This window comes from Bos javanicus, chromosome 13 (assembly GCF_032452875.1).
Source record: "Bos javanicus breed banteng chromosome 13, ARS-OSU_banteng_1.0, whole genome shotgun sequence".
Taxonomy (NCBI): domain Eukaryota; kingdom Metazoa; phylum Chordata; class Mammalia; order Artiodactyla; family Bovidae; genus Bos; species Bos javanicus.
Genome location: NC_083880.1, coordinates 68,883,953 through 68,909,521, shown reverse-complemented (window position 1 = coordinate 68,909,521; position 25,569 = coordinate 68,883,953).

The following is a 25,569-nucleotide window of genomic DNA, read 5'->3' as shown; positions in this document are numbered from 1 at the left end:
TGCAGGGTAGCTGCTTGAAGAGAGAGATGCTGTCCCAGCACCCAACCATTTCAACCATCCCAGTGATCTTAGAGACCAAGCATCAGACACTTGAATAAAGAAGCCTTCAGATATCTCCAGCTGCACCTGCATTTGACTGCAACTGCTCCAGGGACCCTAAGTAAGAACTGTTCAGCTGAGGATTTCAAACACCAGAATCATGCAAGATTAAGAGTGGTTTGTTACAGAGCAAAAGATCATTGGAATTGATACACAGCTCAAGATGCAAAAGAAGGGCACCTCAGGTTCTGCTTTCCTCATCATCAAACTCATTTTTCAATCTCATTTAATCCACCAATTATACAGCAGTGTTTGATGCAATCTAGAAACCATCTATCTTCCATAATGCCAATTAGTAGCTTTACAAAATAATTGGAAGGAGTTGCCCTCCATGTATTCATGCAAACACTTCAAATTCCACTATGAATTTTGGTCTGGAAGAATTTTATATAGGTGAAACAACTCTTAGGTATTTTCAAATATATAGACAGAGCTCTTATAATTAGTGCATATACATGGGTGGTTCAGACAGGAAAGAGACCTGGATTGACCTGGGTCAGGAAGATCTGCTGGAGAAGGAAATGGGAAGCCACTCCAATATTCTTGCTTGGAGAATTTCATGGACAGAGGAGCCTGGCAGGCTACAGTCCATGGGGTCGCAAAGAGCTGGACACGACTCAGTGACTAACAGTGTCTCTTTCATATTATTTTAGCAACAAAATCTTATGGCAGAGAGGATGTTTTCCAACATCCATTTTCAAAACACTCTCCATGGCCTGTTTCCTTTACTTAATAGATACTTTGTTCCTTATTTTTAAAATGTCACCTTACCCTTGAAGCGAGAGATTATACTTATTATTATTCTTAACATTGTGATTAGTATTATTATTTAATCATCTGATAAGTGATAATATACCAACAGACATTGCAGTAGCAGCAAAACTGTTCAGCAAACTTAAAACACTTCTCTTTTTAGAAAACAAAAATAAATAACCTTAAAGTTAGCAGCTTTTGGAAGTTCTTTGTGACATTTTGAAAATAATTTTTATTGTCACTGTCTCTTATAAAGGTAAATATTCTTTTGTATTCTAAAGATCTTTTCTCTTGCAAAATTAAGCACATGAGGACAAACTGTAGACATTTTTGCATATCTACAGCTTCAACTATTTTTTTGCTATAGATGTAATGGTCTAGCCTATGAATTTCATATCCAGAGCTTTCTTTGTAACCTTCCTTGAAATTAAAAAGAAAACTAAATCCAAGTCAACTAGTCACTGTATCAGTAGATCCACTTATAGTCATTTCATAAAATAGCAGTTTTATAAGAAAGTCACGTATTGCTGAAACATTTTTTCTCCCTTATATATATTTAGTGTTAAAAAAAAGTTTATCCTGTATTTCATGTTGCAAATTCCACAAGGAAAGAAATGTTAGAAACATCTGTACTTTCAGCCAACTGTATAGCAACCCTCACACACCAAGCAATTTCTTTTAACACTTGACTCTTCAGATCGTCAGCAAGGTTTTCTCTGCATCTTCTAATGGAATCTGCTGACAAAGGAATGCATTTTTATTTGTCGCCGTATTGTTTTCTGTGTAATCTTTCAGCTGTTTTTCTTGTGTTGGGAAGATTGAGTGTTATCCTCAGTGGCTTTTATTTATTTATTTTTTTTGGCTTTGCTAATAAACAGTAAAACTCAAAATAGGTTTCTAAACATTTAGCAATAAGTTTAGTGAATTTTTGTCAAACATTTCATTGGCTATTGTGTGACTTTAAACATGGCTGGGAATATATAGTCTTGTTTCCATGTTCTGGATACTTAGTTTCCAAATGTCTTGAAAATTATGTTTGATCATGTGAATTTTTTTGGCTAATCTTGTAGGTGACAGATTAAAAGGGGACAACCCAAGGTTTAGGGAGGCTGGGAAAGAGACAGTCACAATAATTCAAGCAGAGCTGATGGAATTAAAGTTGAACAGAAGTTTGGGGGATAAAGAATACATCTGAGAGAAGTTCCCAGATAGTTCTGGCTTTGTTATGTAAATCATATTTGATAATAATAGTTACTGTCATCCTAAAAAGGCATTTTGAGATTATAAGAAATAAATAAGTAAAAGTAATTCAAACCTCTCCTCACTTTGGAATTATAAACAAGAAAAACAATAGGCATGAGATATTAATCCTTTACAGGTCTCTGTAGAGCGTGATAAAGTGGAACAAGGAGCAAAGTATTGGAAAACGTTTCAAAAAAATTTTTTTTATCTAATATTTTCAGTGTTTCCCATATCTGTAGCAGTTTATCTTTCGCAAATGTCTCCTCTTTCTGAAGTCAAAGGAGACAGTATTGAATATTGATGGCCTTTTATTTTTTGAGAAATACTGAAACAGTGAGGGCTTTCAGTGTTCATTGCTGTAGTTCCTTTATATTATCGTTATCTTTTAAGCTAATTTTTACTGGAGTAGAGTTGCTTTCCCATGTCGGGTTAGTTTCCCCTCTGCAGCAAAGTGAATCAGCCACACGTGTACGTATATGCCCTCCGCTTTGGACTTCCTTCTCATTTAGGTCACCACAGAGCCTTGAGCAGAGTTCCCTGTGCTATTCAGCATGTTCTCCCTAGTTATCTGTTTTATATGTAGTATCAGTGGTGTCTATGTATCAGTCTCACTGTGACCTTCACCTGGTAGTGTTGTCTTCATCTTTCCCATTGGCTTGAGGTCATCTCTTGATTTCCCTCTCACTTCAGTGTCTCTCCTTCTGTCCTTCAGAGAACGTCCCCCTCTGATCTTCATACTAGGACCCAGGCAAGAGAGGGCAGGGGGCTTGAGGGAGCTGTGAAAGAAAGGGACATCACTAGAATTCTTCTTAACAGGGGAAGGCAAAGAGGCTGGAGACCCTCTTGTGTTGTTTTATTTTCTTCTGCCTTATAAGAGGCAACACACAGACACGAAGGTCCTAACCTTGACCCTCCTCAGAGAACGAGCCTGTGATTGAAGCAACTGGGAGGTGGAGGGGGAGGTGTGGTTGACCAGGAGTCCTGGAGGGCAGCGGCCTCAGATGAAGGAGCTGAGCCTGGGATCTCATCTAAGACTTCCTTCAGATAGGTCTCTGCAGGTTGAATCTAATACCTGACGAATGTAACAAAAGTTCTTCTCTCTCTCTCTTTCTTATGGCAGGAAAGGATCACATTGGCTAGGGGAACGGGGATGGTACAGAGAACTTCCAAAGCAGTGGGACCGTCATTGTGCGCTGTTCCTGGGTCCGACTCTCATTCTGGGCCATCAGCACTCCGTGGACAGAGATGCGCTGACATCATTCTTATACTCCTGGTGCCTAGCAGTGGAGGTGCTTAAAAAAGAAGATATCTTCTTCACACATTTCTTCACTTTCCAAATATTCTTTGTTGTTTTTTTTTTAAATAATGTTATTTATTTATTCTTTTTGGCTGTGCTTGGTCTTCGATGCTGCGTGGGCTACTCTCTAGGTGCGGTGTGCAGGCTTCTCGTTGCGGCGGTTTTTCTTGCTGTGAGCACGGGCTCTAGGTGTGAAGGCTCTAGAGCAGAGGCTCAATAGTTGTGGCTCATGGGCTTAGTTGCTCTGCGACATGCGATATTTTCCTGGATCAGGTCTTGAACCTGTGTCTCCTGCATTGGCAGGCAAATTCTTTACCACCAAGCCCCCAGGGAAGCCCTCTTTATTTTTATAAATGTAAAAATGTGTGAAATTTTCTGTATTTTCCATTGCTTGCTATAAACTGATGAATAACTGAATGAATGAAAATAAGGAAAAGAAGAGACGTCTGAATGTTCGCATCAAAAGTAAAGGCAGTTCCACGTAGCCTGCCTGCATCCAGCTTTGTCAAGCTTCCTGTTCCTTCCTCACACCTCTTGGTTGCCTTAGGCAAAATCCAGGTTGCACAGGTACCTGGCTGCTCCATCCAATTGGCTGACAGCCAGAAGGAATAATTTATTTCTTAAAAATCCTAGCTCTCTTTCTGCACACCCCCCCACCCCCATCAATATACATTTATTCCGTCCCATCCACCCATCCAGCCTCACTTCTTTCTTACCTAATGAGCACTTTCCTCTACTAGGTAGATTTAGAGTTTTGCCAAGCTTGCATCTTATTTCTAACCCACATCCACCACCCCTTTCCTTCCTGTCTCTCCATTTCTTTTCAGGTTAATTTATCTGATTATATGCAACACACTGCAGCCATGTTAAGACACCAACCGAGTTTCCACTTGGAGGCTTGGAGAAAAGATTACCATTAAAACGTGACTTCCATCCACTCAGCTGAAATTACTATTGATTGCCAAAGAAAAATATTTGTGCTGTGAAGCTGGGAGCTATGATGTTGAACCATATTAACATAATGTTAGCATAGCTACGGGTGTTTAGTAGCACGCAATCAGATTTGAAATGAACGTTGATTATAGATGGAGATTAATGTTCACATATTCATAGGAACACAATGAGAAGAGCAATTTCCTTTCTACTACAGATCAATGGTTTCCCCATTCAATTATACAGCTGTAATAATTGCATTATGCTGAAATATTTCTTAATGGCTAATTTCTTTCCTTTTGTGTGTGTGTGTATGAGATCTTTTGTCACTGATAGCTTCTGCAGCCCGGGGACAGCATAAGATGTTTTAATCACTGGTGTCGTTTTGCAAGCTTTGACCAAGCCAGTAATTTCCCCCTTCTCCTCTTTTTTTGCTATCCTCTCTTATTATCATCTAGAATCACTTCCTGGATGATTGAAAGAGAGGGACTTGCCTCGAGTTTTTTCTTGTTCTGAGAGTGAAGACAAAACTAGAAACCCACAGGGCTGTGGAATGCTCCATCCTTTCCACACATTTGCTGGGGGAGAAAGTGATGAAGAGTCAGAAACACAATGTGTAGGATGCCCCTCCCCAAAAGATTCCTGTTGTGTCTTTATAGAGACACATAGAGAAAAGAATTTAGGGGCTGTTCCCTGATTGAAAAGCAAATGAAAACTCTAGTGTCTTCTTCAATACTCAAATCTCTGAGGACATGAAACAGCAATGTTTATATTGTAAAGATGTAACATCAACAGGACAGAGCTCACCTTTGTTTCTAGAGATAGTGATGTCCTGCTTCCGAGGACCGATCTTAGAGGAAGTCTGCCTGGTGTGTTCTTTAGATGAGCGCCGTCATATTCCCATCTCCCTTCTCGTCTGTTCTGAGGATGAAGGCTGGGCTTTCTCTGATCTGGTTTCTTGCATCCTTGTGCCTGAAACCTCATTCAGACTCAGTTGAACAGAGTGTGGCACAGGAGAAAGGAAGCCCAAAGTACAGGTGCATAAATGGAGGCTGGAAGGTCACCACCTGCTTGGGTGTTCTTTGTCGAGTCGCTGATAATTGATGACCTCAGTCCTTCCCCGCTGGGAGGTAGGAAACTTAACACCTAACTCACAAGGTGGTGGTGGGCAAGAAACAAGACTGAACTTGAGTCACAGCAAGTGGAAGAGCTTCCTTGGCCGGGACTGTATCTCTCAGCTCACCTGCGATTTCAGGTGTTATTGTGAAGTCCAGTTCATGAGACTTATGCTAACAGCACCTTGTCCTAAAGCACTTCATGAAGTTCTTTCTGCTTTTCTGACTCATGGTCTTTTTCAAAGTCTCTGGAGCATACTCAGTCCTCTTGGGGCACATACTGAAAGGGCAGGAGAATTAACACCCTCAGGAACAATCCTTAATCACTGGGGAGCTGCTGCAAGCGAATAAATGCCCCAACCTCCCAGAGGTCTTGCAGTTGAGAACTGAAGGCTTCGCACACACCCTTATGTTGGCATTTCCTCTCTTCCTGACATCCTCCATCTTCCGAACTCCTTCAATCCTGCCTCCGAGATCACTCTCCAAATAAACATCCTGCACCCAAACTCTTTCTAATTCTCTGCTAATTAAGGGGAACCCAGACTAAAGCAGTAAGTTTAGAGACTTACTTAAGGCTTTGAAGACAGACTGACCTGGCTTAAATCCCGTGTCTGTCACTCATCCACTGTGTGATCTTAGGCAAATGACTTCCCACCCCAAGTCTCTGTTTCCTCATCTATAAAATGGGTACACTAATAGAATCTGTCTCAAAGACTGAATGAGACCTTGCAGGTAAGCACTTAAATAGTCTTATTTTCTATCATTAATATTTTTATTAAAAGTGTGTAGCACAACATGGACACTCAATGAAATGCAACTTCTTTTCTGTCTTTCTTGTTTGAGATAAAATAGACCTGAGGATAATAATGACAGTAATAACAGAAGAATATACACTTCTTCCCCCATGGTCTGCTGTGTACAAAGACGCAAGGTGTGGCCACAACTTTCATCATCAGGGGTGTTCCAAAGTCTTGGCTGTCAATTTTATTCTCTAGAGCTTTTCTAAACATACCTCCAAGGAGAGAGAGGATTTTGTGTTTCCTGTGATCTCTCCATGGGGTACAAGCTGTGTAGGAAAAAAAAAAAATTCTTTTGCTACTCAGTGATGGACAGGATATAAGAATACTATCTGGGGACTTCCCTGACTGTATGGTGGATAGGGCTATGGGCTTTCACTCTCAAGGGCCCAGGTTCAATCCCTGGTCAGGAAACTAAGGTCCCACAAGTTGTGTGGTGTAGCCAAAAAGTAAAAACAAAATTAGAGAAAAAATACTGTCCAGTCTGTATATTTTTACATTACTTATTTTCATTTTTTGGAAATCATGGAAACCTAGGGAGCTGGTCCAGGGCAGGAACATGAGACTGGAGATAGCTAGGATTTGATGAGCTGTATTAGGTAGTGGCATGTGATTCCCAGGAAAGATGTGTCTTTTCTGTGGCCCCACCAGCAGCCAATATCTCATGTTATTTAGTTTCTTATTCCATTACTGAAAAAACATTGATGAAGTGGCCACTACGTGGTGTGCAATGTGCTCATTCCTGGAGATGGACATGGACTCACTTCCTGTTTTTGTTTTTTGCTTCTTATGATAAAAAAGAGGATAACTAAACACTCAAATATATACAGGATTGCAACTCTGGTGATAAGAAGTTCACATAAAAGATAGAGCTTCAGAAGCTAGGAAGACCCCAAAGGATTGTGATGTGTAAGCTAAAACCTGAAAGAAGAACCTGAGTTAATAAGTCTGGGCAAATAGTGTGGAGAGTGGGCTGCGGTGAAGAAATCTTTTTTTTTTTCCAGTTTTTTAGAGAGGTCTTTCCAGTTAGGAGGATGTACATTCTTTGTTACGGTCGATCTTCTTATTGCCCTTTATTTTTCTTTATATCACTCTTTCAGTTCAGTTCAGCACTCTTTGCAACCCCATGGACTACAGCACGCCAGGCCTCCTTGTCCATCACCCACTCCTGGAGCTTACTCAAACTCATGTCCATCAGGTCAGGGATGCCATCCAACCATCTCATCCTCTGTCATCCCCTTTTCCTCCCGCCTTCAGTCTTTCCCAGCATCAGGGGCTTTTCCAGTGAGTCAGTTCTTCATATGCAACCATATAAATTGTATGCTTATTCTTTGTTTTTTGTCTCTTCCACTAGAATTTAAAGTCCTTGAAAGCAGGGACTTTGTCTTTGTGTTTATCTCTCTTAACTCCAGAGTATGGATCCACGTGTAACAGCCCTAGGGATTGAGGGAACATGGCACACAGCAGGCAGTGTTGTGCTCTGCCAAGGCTTAGGTCCTCTCCCATGGGGCCTCTGCCTTTGGGTGGTGAGACACTGGGCCCCTTGACTTAACATTCAGTAAGTCTGCGAGTTCATATATTTAGCAGAAGCACCATCTTGGACGTGGGACTCAGTGTGTCAGGAGTTTTGGAGGAGCCATCGTTGTTTTACCCCCAGAACATGTTTCATCTCCAAGGGTCAGTTTAAGTCATGGAGGTCCACTTCTCTTCCCAGGAACTGGTGCAGAAATAGGTCTGTGGTTAGTTTTAACTGACACAGAGAGGAAGCTGATGGTGGGTTCTAGAAAGGCTTCCTTACCCTCCAGGGGCGTACATAAGAGTAGATGGTCTTCGTCTTCCTCGGCATGTTTTCATGTCCGGATGTAAATTCTTCAACTGCCTGGCTTGAGGGGAACCATCTCAAGGACAAGGTGCATAAGCTGAAGGTGATAGAGCCAAAATATGGAAAGAACTTTGAACTTTGGTGGAGTGGTTTAGCCTCTGAATTAACCAAACTTCAGGTCTTCTTACCTCTAGTCTATTTATCTAGTCCCCTTGGGTTTTCTCTCACAGCTGAAAGTGTCCTTAAAATTCACCTTACCTGCTACCGACATCTCTTCACTTTTCTTTCTTTCCTTCCTTCCCTAGGTAGGCATGAACAAGAGATTGATCTATTTCCATGCCAACTTGTGGACTGAGCCACGAGATTCCTCTCTCTCTCTTTCCCTCTCTCATTCTCTCTATCCATGTATACAGAGAGGTTTCCCTCGTGGCTCAGACAGTAAAGAATCTGTCTGCAATGCAGGAAACCTGGGTTCGATTCCTAGGTCTGGAAGATTCCCTGGAGAAGGGAATGGCTGCTCACTCCAGTATTCTTGCCTAGAGAATTCCATGGCCAGAGGAGCCTGGCGGGCTACGGTCTATGGGGTCGCAAAGAGTCAGACATGACAGAGCAGCTAACATGTATACAGACATAGTGTGAGTGTGTTCTTAGATTTCCGTGTTTGGAAGAATTGGGGCAATTTTCTTCTCCATGAAACACCTATCAGGCAATAATACCTGGTATCTGCACTGCCAGAAACGTCACAGGAAAAGGAGTGAGAAGGTAAGAGGAGAAGCAGCAAATGAAGAAGGTAAATGCTCTAGATTAGCAAAACGTACATCATGGTCAGTTCAGTTCAGTTCAGTCGCTCAGTCGTGTCCAACTCTTTGCGACCCCATGAATCGCAGCACGCCAGGCCTCCCTGTCCATCACCATCTCCCGAAGTTCACTCAAACTCACGTCCATCGAGTCGGTGATGCCATCCAGCATGATCAATGCTTCATTAAAAATCTAAAAAAAAAAAAACAACTTCCACAATTGCCTAGACTTGCTTGTTCATTACATGTGGTTGATTTTTTTTCCCAAGAGAAGGATGTAAACTGAATACAAGCCTGCTCTGGTCCTTGCCTCTGCCATCAACAATTATACCTTAGGTGAGTTCCGGGAAGGAGGCTCCACAGGACCCAATGCAAATACTTTCTTCTTTTTTTTTTTTCCCCCTCACCCCAGGGGGTACAGCAGAATTTTTGAAAGCTTCAGCTGGGACTTGGCTACATTTGAGTTTGTTTCTAAATCCTGCTGCCTCCTCACTCTTTGATCTTTGACAAGCTACTTAAACTTTCTGAGCCTCTGTTTCCACATTTGTCAAACAGCGTGCTAATCGTTCCTACTTTGTCCCTAGTCTCTGTGAAAAGCACGTGAGTTGAACCACCTTGCTCACAGCCTAACATTTGGCAAATGCTGAATTATGACAAGAGCGCTGACGCTCACCGGATGCGGTGCTCACCACCACTGTGTCTTTTTACAGAAGAGGAAACTGAAGCACAGAGAAGCCAAGCAAATTTGTCCGAAATTTTATACCTGGTGACAGATGGAGATTGAATTTGGAACCAGTCAGTCTGGCTCCACAGTTTATCTTCTTAACCATGAAACAATCCCTTCTCTGCTTTAAGTGGAGAGGTGATTTTTTAAAAAAGGAACACATGTATACCTGTGGCGGATTCATTTTGATATTTGGCAAAACTAATACAATTATGTAAAGTTTAAAAATAAAATAAAATTAAAAAAAAATAAAAATTTCAAAAAAAAAATTTTATTTTTGGCTGTGCTGGGTCAGTATTGCTGAGTGTGGGCTTTCCCTCGTTGCAGTGAACAGGGGCTACTCTCTGTTGCGGTGCATGGGCTGCTCATTATGGTGGCTTCTGTTGTTGCAGAGCACGGGTTCTAGGTGCTTGGGGTCCAATGGCTGTGGATAAAGCGTTTACTAGGGTTTCCCTGGTGGCTCAGCAGTAAAGAATCCTCCTACAATGCAGGAGACATGGGTTCAATCCCTGGGTTGGAAAGATCCCATGGGGAAAGAAATGGCAACCCACTCCAGTCTTCTTGCTGGAAAATCCCATGGACAAAGGAGCCTGGTGGGTTACAGTCTGTGGGGTCATAATCAGGCGGACATGACAGAGTTAAAGTGTTTAATGTTCAGAACTTAGTGGTGTGAAGAATGCATATACTCAAAGCAGTAAATCTAAAAGATGTCATTTCTTCTACAAAAGCCTTTGAAAAGTTAAGGGTCCATAAACATCATTAGTGATATGGGGAGATTTGGGGACAGAACCCTCATATTTTTATGGACTCCTAGATACAAGATTGATCCCAAATTTATATTTGATAAAATAATGAGTGCAGGAAATAAATCTCACATTTAGCTATCATTCAGGCAAAACTTTTCATTTAACTCAAAGCAATGAGTTTCAGTGTTGCAGTTTTAAGGTGGCTGTGGTTTACTTGCTAAGTGGTGTCCAAATCTTGTGACTCCATGAACTGTAAGGTAGAGGCTGACAAAGTTTTTCTGTAAAGGGTTAGATCATAAATATTTTAGGCTTACTGAACCATCTTATGTCTGTTGTAACTGCTTAAGCTTGCTGTTGTAATGCAAAAGCAGTCACAGATGCTATGTAAATGAACGAATGTGTTTGCATTCCTATAAAACTCTATTTAGGAAAACAAGTTGTTGGCTGGCTTTGCACCAGTTTGCCAGCCCCTTTCCTAAAGCCTAGCAATCTTTTAAAACAATCATCACTTTAAACATAATAGAATTTTAATAATACAGTATACTGTAACTTGTGTATTTTAACATATTGCAGGGTACATATGACATAGTATTCTTTAGTAACAGAACACAATAGAGTAGAATGAGATAGATCAAACCTTCTGACCACAAAAGATTTCAAGTAATTCTGGAAAAACTCATTTTTGTTCCATATCTAATAGGACGTAGTGGTTGTTTCAGAGTTAAAACTTTAATCCCAGGTTATTTAGAAAGGTAATTCTCTATGGATTTGCACAGAGGTATGGAATTTGACCTAAGGCTTGGTTTTCTGAATGTGGAAGCACATGGCATGACCATCAACCCCAAGGAAGTCAGGAACAGTCAGCTTGACAACTCGAGGTCAGAGGTTGTGTCTGGAAAAGCACAGGTAAAATTTAAGACTTTATTACAAACGAAGGGTAGATTATCTTTCTAATGGTGTATCTTCCTCTTACAGGCAGAGAAGAATTCATGGAGATTTCTCACAAGCTACAGGCATCCCTTCAAAAAGAAAGTTCTTTAGGGCTGTGTGCCTGAAGGCTAAGTCCTCTCAGCTGTGCCTGACTCTGTGTGACCCCACAGACTGTAGCCCACCAGGCTTCTCTGTCCAGGTAATTCTCCAGGCAAGAATACTGGAGTGGGTGGCCATGCCTTCTCCACGGGATCTTCCCAACCCAGGGGTTGAATCCACATCTCTTTTGTCTCCTGCATCGGCAGGCAGGTTCTTTACTACTAGTGCCACATGGGAAGCCCTCTTTAGGGCTAATTTTAGTTAAATAATGTTAGGATATAGGTGTATTAAAAAAAAAAAAACAACTGCCATTTCTTCTTGTTTTTCTCCATATCCACCTATCTCTACTTTGACCTAGTTCCATATCTTATTCGCTAAACCAACATCCTGATGACAATACTTGGCCATGAGTATTTCATAGCTGATGAGCTTGTAGAAGAACTCAGCCAAGTACATATATGGCAGCAAAGGCCTTACATCAATGAGTGCTAGGAATACTGGAGAATGCTCTTTATTTTTCTTTCTAATCATTTAGCAATAGCAAAAGAAATCTGTTTCTCCTCTGCAGACGTGGCCGCCCAAAGATAGATAGACTTCACATCCAGTTTTCCTGACAGTGGGCAGGGGAAGACTTAGGTTGAGGTCAAGATGCTGTCTTGGATTTTGGAGTATATATGCCAGGTTCAGTGTCCCAACTCTATAGCTAGCTGATTAGGGGACCCTGGATCTGAAAATAGAACCGCTAGTGTTCAATGTGAAACAATCTAGTTTCTAAAACCTTATGAGCATTGAATAAATGATTGTTAAAGATAACAATAACAAATAATGTTCACTGCTATTTTTGTTTAAATGTTTTACACCTCTCTGTTTCCTGATCTTCAGGCCTCAGTTTAAGAAAAGTCCTTTAGACTCATGAGCCACAGTCCTGCTTTGAGATAAACTCTTACAGAGTGATTCTCTTCTATCTTCCATCTTCGATGCCGTGAATCCCATCTGCTTCCTTGCTTTTTAGAGTCCGTATCCCACAGACACGGCAGATCTCATAGAAATACTTCCCTTTCCTCATAATCCAGGAGCCATTTCCTTCTGGATGTGAGAAATTTAGTCTTGACTGATTCTCCCAGAGTCTTCCTGTGAAGTGCAAGGATTCCCTAGAATATGAATACTGAAGTTATGACTCTGTGCTATGGGGGAAAAAAAAGGAAAACATTTCTCCTTAGGATCACATTGGTTCTGCAACACTCTAGTTTGGATTTTAGAGAAAATTATCAGACAGAAATCATGATTCCAGCTTGAAAGAATACACAGCATCCTCTTATACCCTGGGTCATTTAATCCAGATAGCATCTTGTCTGATGTATACTGTGAATTGTCCCCATCTTATACAACAGATGTGGGAGAAACAAGCATTCGTTCGCCAGTCTCCCTAGTTCTTCGATTCAGTGGCTTGTGCATTGCAGTAGCAGCTTTCCTAACAGCTTATTGTGAGAGACCCTTCCCACACACTAAGCATCCCCCATCTAGCTGTGCTGAGTCCTCTCTCACTGTGTGACCCCATGGACTGTCACCCACCAGGCTCCTCTGTCCATGGGATGATCCCAGCAAGAAGACTGGAGTAGGTTGTCATTTCCTTCTCTGGGGGATCTTCCTGACCCAGAGATCAAACCTTGCATCTCTTGTGGCTCCTGCATTAGCAGGTAGATTCTTTACCACTGAGTCACCTGGCATGTTAAATGTCAAAGTTTGAAACACACACACAAAACTCTACACAAGCCAAGCCCTTTTGTCTATACACCAAGCCACGTACATGGCATGGGCAAAGTACTAGGTGTGATCGGAATGCTTTCCAAGGGCACCTCTGTCTATGTGATTTACACCACAGGTTAAAACCAAATTTCAAGGCAAATCCCCTCTCTAAAACGACTGCTCTGCACCGAGCTCCAAAGCCATGAATTGTGGAGATACCCATTGATCTTTCCCCAAAGTGCCCTCAAGTGCTAACAACATGGCAGGGGTGAAAAGGCCTTGCATTTCCTGGGCTCTTTAGGTTTCCAGAAGCAGAGTGTTGTCATAGTTGCTTCAGGGAGTGTGAAGTTGACTCTAAGTCAGGGTTTCTCAACATCAGCACTGTTGACATTTTGCACTGGATGGTTTTCTGTTCTAGGGGCCGTCCTGTGTATTGTAGGGTGTTTAGTGACCTCTCCACCCTAGTTCTAGTGACCAAAACTGTCTCCAGACACTGCCTGTCGTCTCCTGGGAGCAAAATCACCCTTGATGGAGAACCACTGCTCTCAGGTTACAAATGGGCCTGAACCAGGCATCTGGGCATGAATAAGGCTGGGCCTCAGGGGCCTCAGGGCTCAGGGAATGGCCAGGCCTCAGGAAGGACAGGGACCATGTGGTGGAAGTCAGTGTTAATGACCTCCGTGGAAGAGACTCCTGTTCTTGCTCCAGCACTTCCTCTGGAATCCGTTCACCCTGGGATTTTCCTGGTTGTCTCCCACAGCCTGGGTGGCTGCTTCGCAGGCTGTCCTAGCACTTCTCTAATCATGGTCTTCCAGGCTCATAGTCTTTTTCCTTGTTTTAGCTCCTGACTTGCTATTGCTCATTCATTTTTCCAATTCAGCTTTATAATAGGGAGAATCCTGTGGGCCTACTTCTTCCCATTTGAGATTTCATGCACTCAGCTTCTCAAAGGTCCTGAGCCAGACTTGGCCATACCCATGACTGATCCCATCAGGCAGGATGGAGCAATCTTACATGACATGGGCTCCTTGAGGGATGCTCCGTGTTATGGGATCACTGGCCTGGCGGGGTGAGCATGTGGTGAATGTCCAGTGAAATTGATCATGGGGATATGGAACAAGGAAAAAGTCACAAAAGGAGGGGTATTATGGCGTGCTGTATGCTCTACGGATACCAGATAACACGTGTTTTAATTCTCCTAGCAATCAGAAAGGAGTGATGAGGCCATACTCCGCTGCACAGGTGAGGAATGAAGTGGGAGAGTTGAGTGAGTTGCCTAAATCCGCTTGCCCGGAAGAGGTAGGTTGGAAATTCACATTGTGCTCTTTGCTTTAGGACTCTGTCCTGTGGAGTTAGAATTCATGTTAGAGATTAAAATTCACTTCAGTAACCTCATCCCCAGATGAAATCTAAATGTAGAAGTTAACCTGTAACAGTTTCAGGAAGGAAGGGGTCAGGCTAAGGAAAATGATTAAGGGATGGTCCAAGTGAACAAGTATCAGATTATAAGCAAACCTCTTTCCACTGGAATTTTAGTGTCCATTCAGACGTCAGCCACTCTCTCTTCCCAACAGAATTTCTTGAGGACTCATGTTACACAGAAGCCACATGTGTCCTTAGGACAGAATTTGTGTTTCTCTGTTATGTTTAGTGGAAATGCTCTCCACTGTGTATCAAACAAAGATAAACCAGCGTGTATTCTATGACCTTACATGGCACGTTGTAGATGATCAATAAGTGATATGTCTATCTCTCTGACTTAGCTGCGCAGATCTTAAGACTATATTTATATGTTTCTTAATCTCTAGAACTTGGCACAGATTAAGGGATAATGACAACTAACATTAAATGAACACTTAACCCAAGTCATGTACTGGTCTAAGAGTCTGATGTCTATTGACTTCCTGAGTCCTTTTAACATGGGCTTGCCATGTGGCTCAGTGGATAAAGAATCCACATGCAATGCAAGAAACGCAGAAGACCTGGGTTCAATCCCTGGGTCGGGAAGATCCCCTGGAGGAGGGCATGACAACCCTCTCCAGTATTCTTACCCGGAGAATCCTATAGACAGAGGAGACTGGTGGGCTATTGTCCATAGGGTCACAACAGGTCAGACATGACTGAGCATGTACGTGCAACAGCACTGTGCTAGATACTCTTTTTGACTTTAACTTACAGGTGAGAAAACTGAGGAACAAAGAGCTCCAATATCATAAAGTTAGGAGGTGGGAGTGCCAGGGTTTGAATTCATCTCAAATGGCTCTAAATCTGATCTTATTAACCTGTCTACTGTTATTTCATCAATAGCAGAAAACCTCATGGGTTGGCAAAGAACATGTGCCCCTTTTATCTTTTAAAACATTGAATCTCAATAATCCTAGCTCTTCCTCCTCTGCCTGCTCTTGAGATTGAGCCTGTTGCTGTTTGCCTGTGTGGCTGAGCCACACCACAGCCCGCCCCCCCCACCCCCCCCACCCCCCGCCGACCCCGCATCGTGCTTTTCTGGTTTGGGAGGGCTGATGGGGCATGGCCCATTGAGCTGTGCAAACAGCTCTCCGGCAGCTTTGGGAGCAGCAGCATCAATCATAGCTCCTCCTTCTCCATCTGGACATTTGACATGAAGCCACCACAATTTAGCCTCGGGGAGGTGACATCATAGGTTCCTGTGAGTGGGAGGTGGCTTCTACCCACAGACCAGGGAGACAGAGGGCCTAGGGGGAAGGACTGGAAGGTAGGTAGAAGCTGTACTTCAGGGAAGAGTACCTTGATTGCTAAGCAGCTATACAGCCAGAGGAACATTTTGATGCTATCCTGCTGTGTGCTTGAATTCCACCGGATAGAATCAGAATCTCCCACAGTCCTTCTTTACAGATCACTGCCATTCTGCAAAAACCCACCTCCTGGCTCACCACACCCTCAAACTGTGAGCCACCCTTCCTGTCTAGTTTCTCTCTGGCTGCTGCTATTTCTGTCCCTCATGAGATTTCTTCTCTTTCCCCCCTCTCCTCTCTATTCACATGGGTGACACTTTTTCTAGAAAGCCTCATCTGGCTATGTCTTCAAAAGCCTTTGAACCTCCTCAGTGGAGGGACTCATTGCGCTATAATGAATTATCCATTTGTTGACCTGTAAATCTCACAATCAACCCTGAATACTCATTGGAAGTTCTGATACTGAAGCTGAAGCTTCAATACTTTGGCCACCTGATGCAAACAGCTGACTCATTGGAAAAGATCACTAAAAAGCAATGCACTTTATCTTGGGGGCAAACTCTGGGAGGTGGTGAGGGGCAGGGAGGCCTTGCCTGCTATATAGTCCATGGGGTCACAAAGAGTCAGACACAACTTGTGACTGAACAGCAACAGCAACAAAACCCCACAAAACTCTAGACCAAGGCAAGGACTGTGTATATTTTATTCATCACTGCAGCTTCAGGGTCTGGCCAAGTTCATGACCATAGATGAAGCACAATTATTTCTTTTGGGGTAAATGAATAATGGATGGTCCTTAGAATGACAGATAGTAACTTTAACTTGATCATCTGGGATAGCAGTCATGTGGCATCCAGGGTGGTCTCTCTGGAAAGTAAATGGAGACACGTCACAGCCCTAATGGTTTTTATAAACTCCTTAGAGTGGCCTGTGACCCATCCCATGCTGACCCTTCTCTCCTCATTCCTACCACTGTTCCCATATTCACTTGAGCCACAGTGGTCCTCTTTCTGATTCTCAAACACCAACCCTTTTCTGCCTCTTGGCCTCTCTGATGAATCAACAATGACTGGTCTTCCACCTGATCTTGGCACTGCTGCGTCCTTTAGCAGGAATGTAATCTCTACCATGAAGCCTCCTCTGATTATCCCTTCTCAGTTGGTTCTATTCCACCCTCTGCTATCCCTAAGAACATTCAATCACATGACCTTGTTTTATTTTCTTTCCAGAAATTATAATCTGAAATAAATTCATTTATGAGTTCTTTCTCTCTCTCTCTCTTTTTTCTGACTGTCATATTTTCTTTTGCTTGGATGTCAGCTTTCTTAAGGCAGGGCCTTCTTATGCCTTATTTTTTGCATAAATATGAAGCCTAGAGTAGTGTCTGTACATAGTATATGCTCAATAAATACTTACCAGGTTAATGGACTGCCAAGATCAATGTATTTGTTTGTTGTTCTAATTATGAGACTTGAATGGACTTGTACTGTCTTTCCATATCTTTAGAATTCAAGGAATTTATTGGAAGTAAGTTGCATAGGGAAGAGCATTTAGCAAAATGTTTCCTATATGGTTGGTGCTCAGTCTCTCTTCCAGATCCCTTAAAGTTCTAAGGAAAGAACCACTAACTGAGTAGGGATTGAAACTCGGTCCTGGAGTCCTGACTGCAAAGGGTTATTCCAAGCTCTAACCACCTATCTCAGTACCTGGCACATGTGTCTGGCTCTCCAGCCTATATCTTCAAGGTAGGGGTGGTGGCTTGTCCCAGTAAATGACACAGTGGCATGAAGAAAATGAAAAGAAGCCTAGAAGGTAGAAAGCAAAAGGCAAAGTGTGATACACTTGGTATATCCTGCAATTTGCAGACTTAATTGAAACAACATCCAGATGTCAGATAATCTGTTCATAGAAGGTTGGAAAGTCAGGCACAAGCTTTGCTCTTGATTTGAAACTGAGATGTTTTTAAAAATTATTTAATATTTCTATGCAGTTCCTAGAGATCTACCCCTTAGTTATGGGTTGTTTACTTTGTGTCCAGTAAAGAAGGCTCAATTACGGGCAGCTTGCAGGTCTCATCGCAGCAGAAATTTCTGACCTGTCATGTATAAGGGCCAGACGTCACACAGGTGAAGCATGGGCCTCCACAGAGGACACCATGCTGCATTCCAGAGCTTCTCGGAGCACAGCCAGTTCCAGCAAGTCTTGATTGGATCCTTGTGCAAATACATTGCTTCTGCCTTCAAGGAAGCCTTTCTCTAGACTAATGCCTCACTAGCAAACGCAGTCCCCGCTGTTTACCAAAGACCATGCTAGACACAGTCTCTGATGTTAGTCTATTTCCATCTTGGCACCTACTCTATGGGATAAACTGTTGCTCATCCTGTTATACTGAGGATAAATTAAATTTAAATATATGATGTATTGGAGCTTCTATTATGTCCCAGGCATCAATGTGAAACATCCACTTGCGTTGGGACTAAAGAAGAATTCAGTAGGAACTTAGGAAGATCTGGGTTCATGTTTGTTTAAACAAGAATCCACCCAAATCAGTTTTTACAAATGCTAACCTAGGTGTGGCTTCTGAAATTCCTCTAGAGGGACTCATGTCCTAGGACACTTTGAATCATTCCTGGGCCATTATAATCCATATTTAACAAATGCCGGTTTTCCCCTTCTCTTCTAGATGAAGATCACAGCGCTAACCTACACATGCCCTGTGGAATTCCAGCCTCCATGGGCCTCCTGGGCCATATCATGGCTTTGGGTGGTCTACGGGAAGTAGAGGGAACAATGAGAGTGGGACAGGGCCAAATTCTACCCAGAAGCCTCTGAAATCAAAGGATCGTGTGGTTTTACTTTGGTAGCTCTACCCTCTGCTGAATTTGATCTCTTCCAGAAGAGATCAAATTTGATCCTTTCCAAAAACAGCAAACCTGCCCCATTTTTAAAGAAGTGCTAGTATAGTCTCTTCCCTCACTAATGACTTTGTCAGATGGGTGAAGCCATAGTCTGTGGGCACAAAAGGTAAGAAAGCTAAACAACGAATGGGATCTATACCTTGTTCCTGTAGCTTTTGAATGTTTTGATTTCCACCTTGGCAGCCATTGGGGAAATCCTATCCTTGGATTAGAAACCGTGCTTGTGGTGAATTTAGAGGAGAAAAATATTTAAACTGAAGTTAAGGTAAGTGAAATCTTAGCAAATTAGTTTCCTTTCTTTTGAGGGAAGGCAGGGAAGGGGTTTGTGGAGACAAGTTTCATTGTGAGTGATGGGGACAGAGTTTGCCTAGATTGTGACTTTCATGCCTTCCTTAAAAGACTGAATCAAAAGAACTAGACCAAGTGAACTTTAAAACAATGACGATCCAGCAGAACACTGCCTTTTCTACTTGGAGAAAAATTAAAATGTGAAAAATGAAATTAATTAAGAACTACAATGCTTTTGAACAGTGGTGTTGGAAAAAACTCTTGAGAGTCCCTTGGACCACAGAGGGATCAAACCAGTCAATCCTAAAGGAAATCAGTCCTGAGTATTCATTGGAACACTGATGCTGAAGCTCAAGCTCCAATACTTTGGCGACCTGATGCAAACAGCTGACTCATTGGAAATTGGAAAAGACTCTGCTGCTGGGAAAGATTGAAAGCAGGAGGATGAGATGATTGGATGGCATCACAGACTCGATGGACACGAGTTTTAGTAATTTCTGGGAGTTGGTGATGGACAGGGAGGCCTGACATGCTGTGCAATCCATGGGGTCACGACTGAGTCACTGAACTGAACTGAACAAAGTTTACTAGCAATTCTCCAAAGTTTCTCCAAAATTCTCCAAAGAACGAAGTTTACTAGCAACTGAGTTGAAATTTTTTTCATCTCAATGCCAGTGATTTAAATTGTAGCTCTATTTCCACACACAATAAAAGGCCATTTTAGACTCCTGCCACAACCTCACAGGTTTGGTTAGATTGGGATTTCTCAACCTTTGTATTAGTAACATTTTGGCTCAGACAATTCTGGTTGTAATCCTTTGCATTTTAGGATGTCCAACAGTATCCCTGATTCCATCTATTAGATGCCAATGGAAACTGCCTTCATCCTAGCTATAACAACCAAAAATGTCTCCAAACACTGACATATGTCCATGAAGGAGAAGGTAAAAGTAACCCAGATGCAGGACCACTAACATTTAGTTTATCATCGTTCAAAATGATCAAGCCAAATATTTCCCCTATTTTCTTGGGAGACATAGAATAATAAAAACCATTATTTCATTTACTACAAAATGTATTACATGTGAATCAAGTGCCCACCGTTAAAATCCAATTTACTGTAGTCTTTACCAAGGGGTTCTAAATAAATTTGTTATTCACTGTTAGGAGGAGCACATGTTAAACATACAGCTGTAACTGAAGGAACAATTAGGCATCTACAATGAACAATTGTTTCAGACTGATAACTGTTTTGTGTTATGTACCCACTGGTTATTAGAAGCTGGTTTATTGAGACTTGAAAAGTAGAGCCTTGAAAAGGCTTGAACAGTAGTACCTGCTAAGTCGTTTCAGTTGTGTCCCACTCTTTGCAATCCTGTGGACCACAGCCAGTCAGGCTTCTCTGTTCGTCCAATCCTTTAGGCAAGAATACTGGAGTGTTTCCTTCTCCAGAGGATCTTCCTGGCCCAGGGACAGAACCTGTGTCTCTTGTGTCTCCTGCATTGGCAGGCTGGCTCTTTACCACTAGTGCCACCTGAGAAGCCCCCAGGTAAAGCCTATCATGCCGAAGGTGATGTGGGAATGAGATCCTGACTCAGCCTTCCCCCTGCTCCTCATGTCCATGGATCACCTACTGACAGTTGCTAATATTAGGGGATGACTCATTCTGTGCCAGGCATTGTGCTGAGAGCTTTAATAGCGTCATCTCATGGGCTCCTCCACTCAATATGAGGTGACTATTGCTGATGCTGCTGCTAAGTCACTTCGGTCGTGTCCGACTCTGTGCAACCCCATAGATAGCAGCCCACCAGGCTCCCCTGTCCCTGGGATTTTCCAGGCAAGAACACTGGAGTGGGTTGTCATTTTCTTTTCCGATGCACGAAACTGAAAAGTGAAAGTGAAGTCGCTCAGTTGTGTCCGACTCCTAGCGACTCCATGGACTGCAGCCTACCAGGCTCATCCATCCACAGGATTTTCCAGGCAAGAGTACTGGAGTGGGGTGCCATTGCCTTCTCCGGAGGTGACTATTATTAACCCCATTTTACAGGGCTGGCTCTGTGTCCCAAAAGGTGACATGACTTGCCTAAGGCTATCAGGTAGTAAGGGGGTGGACAGAAATTCAAATCCAGATCTAGATCTTACCCACTCTTAATTAGTATACATGACAGCCACTGTTGTAATACATGTTAGGTGCCTTCCCACACTAGCAGATTCAGTTTTACTGTATATGTATAACGCAGATGCTGAAAATTCCATCAGTATGCTCTTAAAAAATAGCAATGCATTGAGTTTTGAGAAAAAAAAAAAAAAAAAAGATCACCTGAGTATCAGGAGTATTTTCGTTCTTTGCTCTGTCTGGGAGCTAAACTGTTAGCTTGTTCCATAGGGAAGCCTTTGCTGTCAGACCAAACAATGACATCTATTAATCACATGAAGAGCAGGACCAAAAAAATAAAAAATTCCTTTTCCTGTGAATTGAGTCTTAGGGCTTCATGGTTTGTATCTCAGGGCTGCACGGTTTTATTCCTCAGCTTAACAGGGTTGAGCCTTTCCTCTGGGGCTTTCACAGTTTACGGAAGTGCTGAGAAATGGCTGGGGCTCTTGCATCTTTAATCACTGGAACCAAAGCAGAGAGGGAGGAGCCAAAGGAAGAAAGAAGCAGTGGACAAAAGAGTGAAACTGACTTAGATGGATGGAGTCATGGGAGGCTGAGCTGCAGACTCTACCCCCAGACTGTCTCTGTGGTCATGCGGGCTTGGGATTTATCAACTGACTGAGCTGTGGTGCAGGGTCTGGCCTGGTTTCTATAAGAAGGAGCCCTGCACATTAACCTCTCAGCTTCCTAATCAGGGTCGCATTAGTACATCATTTATTGCCTTCAAGGATGGGCCAGGGTGGGGCTGTCAGAGAGCTGGCAAAGAAAACAGGTGCAGGGGGTGGAGAGCTACTTCTATTTTGGCCTGAAGAGCATCACAATTCTTTCATTCCAGTAAACAAGAATTACAATGAAAAAAATAAACCTCTGGATCCTTCTAATATCTGCAGTTGCTGTCCCATTGGGACCCTGTGAGTCGAGAGATAGTCCACCCACTGAAATGTGCTGGGATCATTAAGGAGGCTCACAAAGTTCAGAAGCTTTCCTTACAGGCTTTAAGGCAGGACCAGAAGCCCCCCATGTTCTCCTTCGTATTAAACGGAGTCGTGATGGTAATGCATCCTTCTGAGCGCCTTTCTCTTTCTTTCCCTCTGACAACCTGAATTTGGCACACTTCCCTTCCCCTTTAACCCCCACAAGCTAAAAATAATATCTTCTCGGAACCAGCCAAAAAGTGTCTGTTCGAGGGGTTTAATTAGCAGGAGTGGGTAGGAGACAGTTCTCGTCTTCCCAATTTGCTACATTCTCTCCAGGGAGCTGGAACCAGTGCAATGGGAAAATTCAGGTTCATGTGTGAACCCGACATAGGAGTTTCTTTCTCGCAGGGAGTCTGCCTGGCAATCAAGCTATGTTTCATCTCTGTAATACGAAGCAGGGTACTGAGGAGGGATGGACTGGAGCTTCTACACTTCGGAAACAGGATTTTAAAGCACAGACTCCTGGCCTAGATTTGGATGTCTGCATCTTGCATCCCAGTACTGGCTTTGTGACTTAGAGTAACTGGTCATCCTATGCCTTGGCTCCATCATATGTGAAATGGGGATAATTATAGTACTCACCCATTAGTCGGTCTTGAGAATAAATAAGGCCAGTGGAGTGCTCAGAACACTGCCTAAGACAGAGTGAGTGCCACGTAGAGCATTTGCTATTGTGCTGTTGTTTAACTGCTCAGTCGTGTCAGACTCTTTGTGACCCATGGATTGTAGCCCGCCACTTTCCTTTGTCCATGGGATTTCTCAGGCAAGAATACTGGAGTGGGTTGCCATTTCCTTCTCCAGGGGATCTTCCTGACCCAGGGATCAAACCTGCATCTCCTGAATTGGCAGGCGGGTTCTACACTGAGCCACCAGGGAAGCCCAGAGCATTTGTAGCTAATACTATTATTTGCCCACCCTTTTTAACATTGGTGAAAAAACTCTAGACCCATCCAGCTGACAAAATTTTGGTTGCTTCATCTTTTTTATTGCTACCAACAAGAAGAGAAGATTTTACATCGAATAATATTGGGTTAATGCCAAAGACAGAGTTTTACCTGATTTTCATGGGTCTTGCTTTATTTTTTTCATGGAATTCAGTGTTCAGTTCAGTTCAGTTCAGTCAGTCAGTCATGTCTGACTCTTTGCGACCCCATAGACTGCAGCACGCCAAGCTTCCCTGCCCATCACCAACTCCTGGAGTTTACTCAAACTCATGTCCATTAAGTCAATGATGCCATCCAACGATCTCATCCTCTGTCATCCCCTTCTCCTCCCACCTTCAATCTTTCCCAGCATCAGGGTCTTTTCCAGTGAGTCAGTTCCTCCCATCAGGTGGCCAAAGCGTTGGAGTTTCAGCTTCAGCATCAGTCCTTCCAGTGAATATTCAGGACTGATTTCTTTTAGGATGGACTGGTTGGATCTCCTTGCAGTCTAAGGGACTCCCAAGAGTCTTCTCCAACACCACAGTTCAAAAGCATCAATTCTTTGGTGCTCAGCTTTCTTTATAGTCCAAATCTCAAACCCGTACTTGACTACTGGAAAAACCATAGCTTTGACTAGACGGATCTTTGTTGGCAAAGTAACGCCTCTGCTTTTTAATATGCTGTCTAGGTTGGTCATAACTTTCCTTCCAAGGAGTAAGCGTCTTTTAATTTCATGGCTGTAGTCACCATCTGCAGTGATTTTTGAGCCCCCAAAAATAAAATCAGCCACTGTTTCCACTGTTTCTCCATCTATTTGCCATGAAGTGATTGGACTGGATGCCATGATCTTAGTTTTCTGAATGTTGAGTTTTAAGCCAACTTTTTCACTCTTCTCTTTCACTTTCCTCAAGAGGCTCTTTAGTTCTTCTTCACTTTCTGCCATAGGGTGGTGTCATCTGCATATCTGAGGTTATTGATATTTCTCCGGGGAATCTTAATTCCATCTTGTGCTTCATCCAGCCCAGCGTTTCTCATGATGTTCTCTGCATATAAGTTAAATAAGCACAGTGACAGTCTACAGCCTTGATGTACTCCTTTTCCTATTTGGAACCAGTCTGTTGTTCCATGTCCAGTTCTAACTGTGAATTCAGTGTATCCACAGGATTTTCACTTCTTAGACCTAGAAGGCTCCTAGAAATCCAGTCTCCCTTTCAAGAAGTTCCCGAACACGGCAGCATCTCTTGGCAGGAAGGACTGGATGATAATGAAATAATCATGATGATAACACTGAGACCTTGTAGAGTACTTTGCAATTTATAATTAAAAAAAAAAAACTCAAGCAACATCCCAGTCTTGACTTTTGAGTACCTTTTCATGAGATGTGTTAGGACCTCCTCACTGGCTGAGGGAAGAGACTCAATGGTCTATAGGTTTGGCAGAGGTGGGGTTACAGAAACAGATTGGATGTAGGTCTGGACTCCTGGGTGTCACAGGGGACAATTCCAATCACTATGGCCATTTCAGGGAAATGAACACCAAATGGGTCTAGCTTTGGTGGTCAAAGAGCCCAACCAAATTATGAGAGCTATGTCTGAACAGAATCTAGGTTCATAGCTGAATGTTGCTGGTGTCCAGTTCCAGGGAAGGCTATCTAGAGTAAAGAGAGAAGAAAGACCACAACTGTTATCTGAACAGTCTTGGTTCTGTGGGCCAGGCTCAACTGACATTGGCTGGGTCTTGTTTTGGGTCTGAAGCCATCAGGTTGGTCTTGGATGGTCTTGACTGGGATACACGGGATGTTGAGACTTCCTCTGTGGTTTCTCATTCTCCATTAGGCTAACCTTGGCTTGTTCCCATGGCAGTCACAATAGTCCAAGAGAGAAAGCAGAGGTTCACAGCATCTTTTGAAGCATAGGTATAGAAATGGTACATCATTTCCTCTTCTGCATTGTATTGAGCAAAAAAAATCACACAGCCAGCCTGGGTTCAAGGGTTTTGGAAATGGATTCTGCATCTTAAAGGAAACAGTAGCAAAATCATATTGCAAGGAATGTGGATATAGGGAGGAGAATAATTGCAGCCATTAAAAAATAATGTACCATCCTTTCCTTCTTCTCTGTTAATAATTCATTAATTAGTCCAATAAAGTAAAAACACTGAGTTACACACCAAGGAATAAATGTTAGAAAAGAAAATACAGAGTCCTTGCCCTCTTGCACTTTACATTTTCATGGGGAAGAGAAAGACAAATAAAATTATCTCACTAGTACATATGGATTTACAGATACACCTAGTGTTCCCCAGGAGAGATATAGAATGTTATGAGAGATTAAACAAGGGAAGCCAATCTAGTCTGGAGAGATGGGTCTCATAGGGGAAGATTTTTCTCCAGAAGTGATGGTTGACATGAGATCTGAGCAGCAGAATGAATACCTGCAGTCAAGTTCGAGACAGGAAAGTAGTTCAGTGTGGCTAAAGTCAGGAAGGAAGGCAGAGA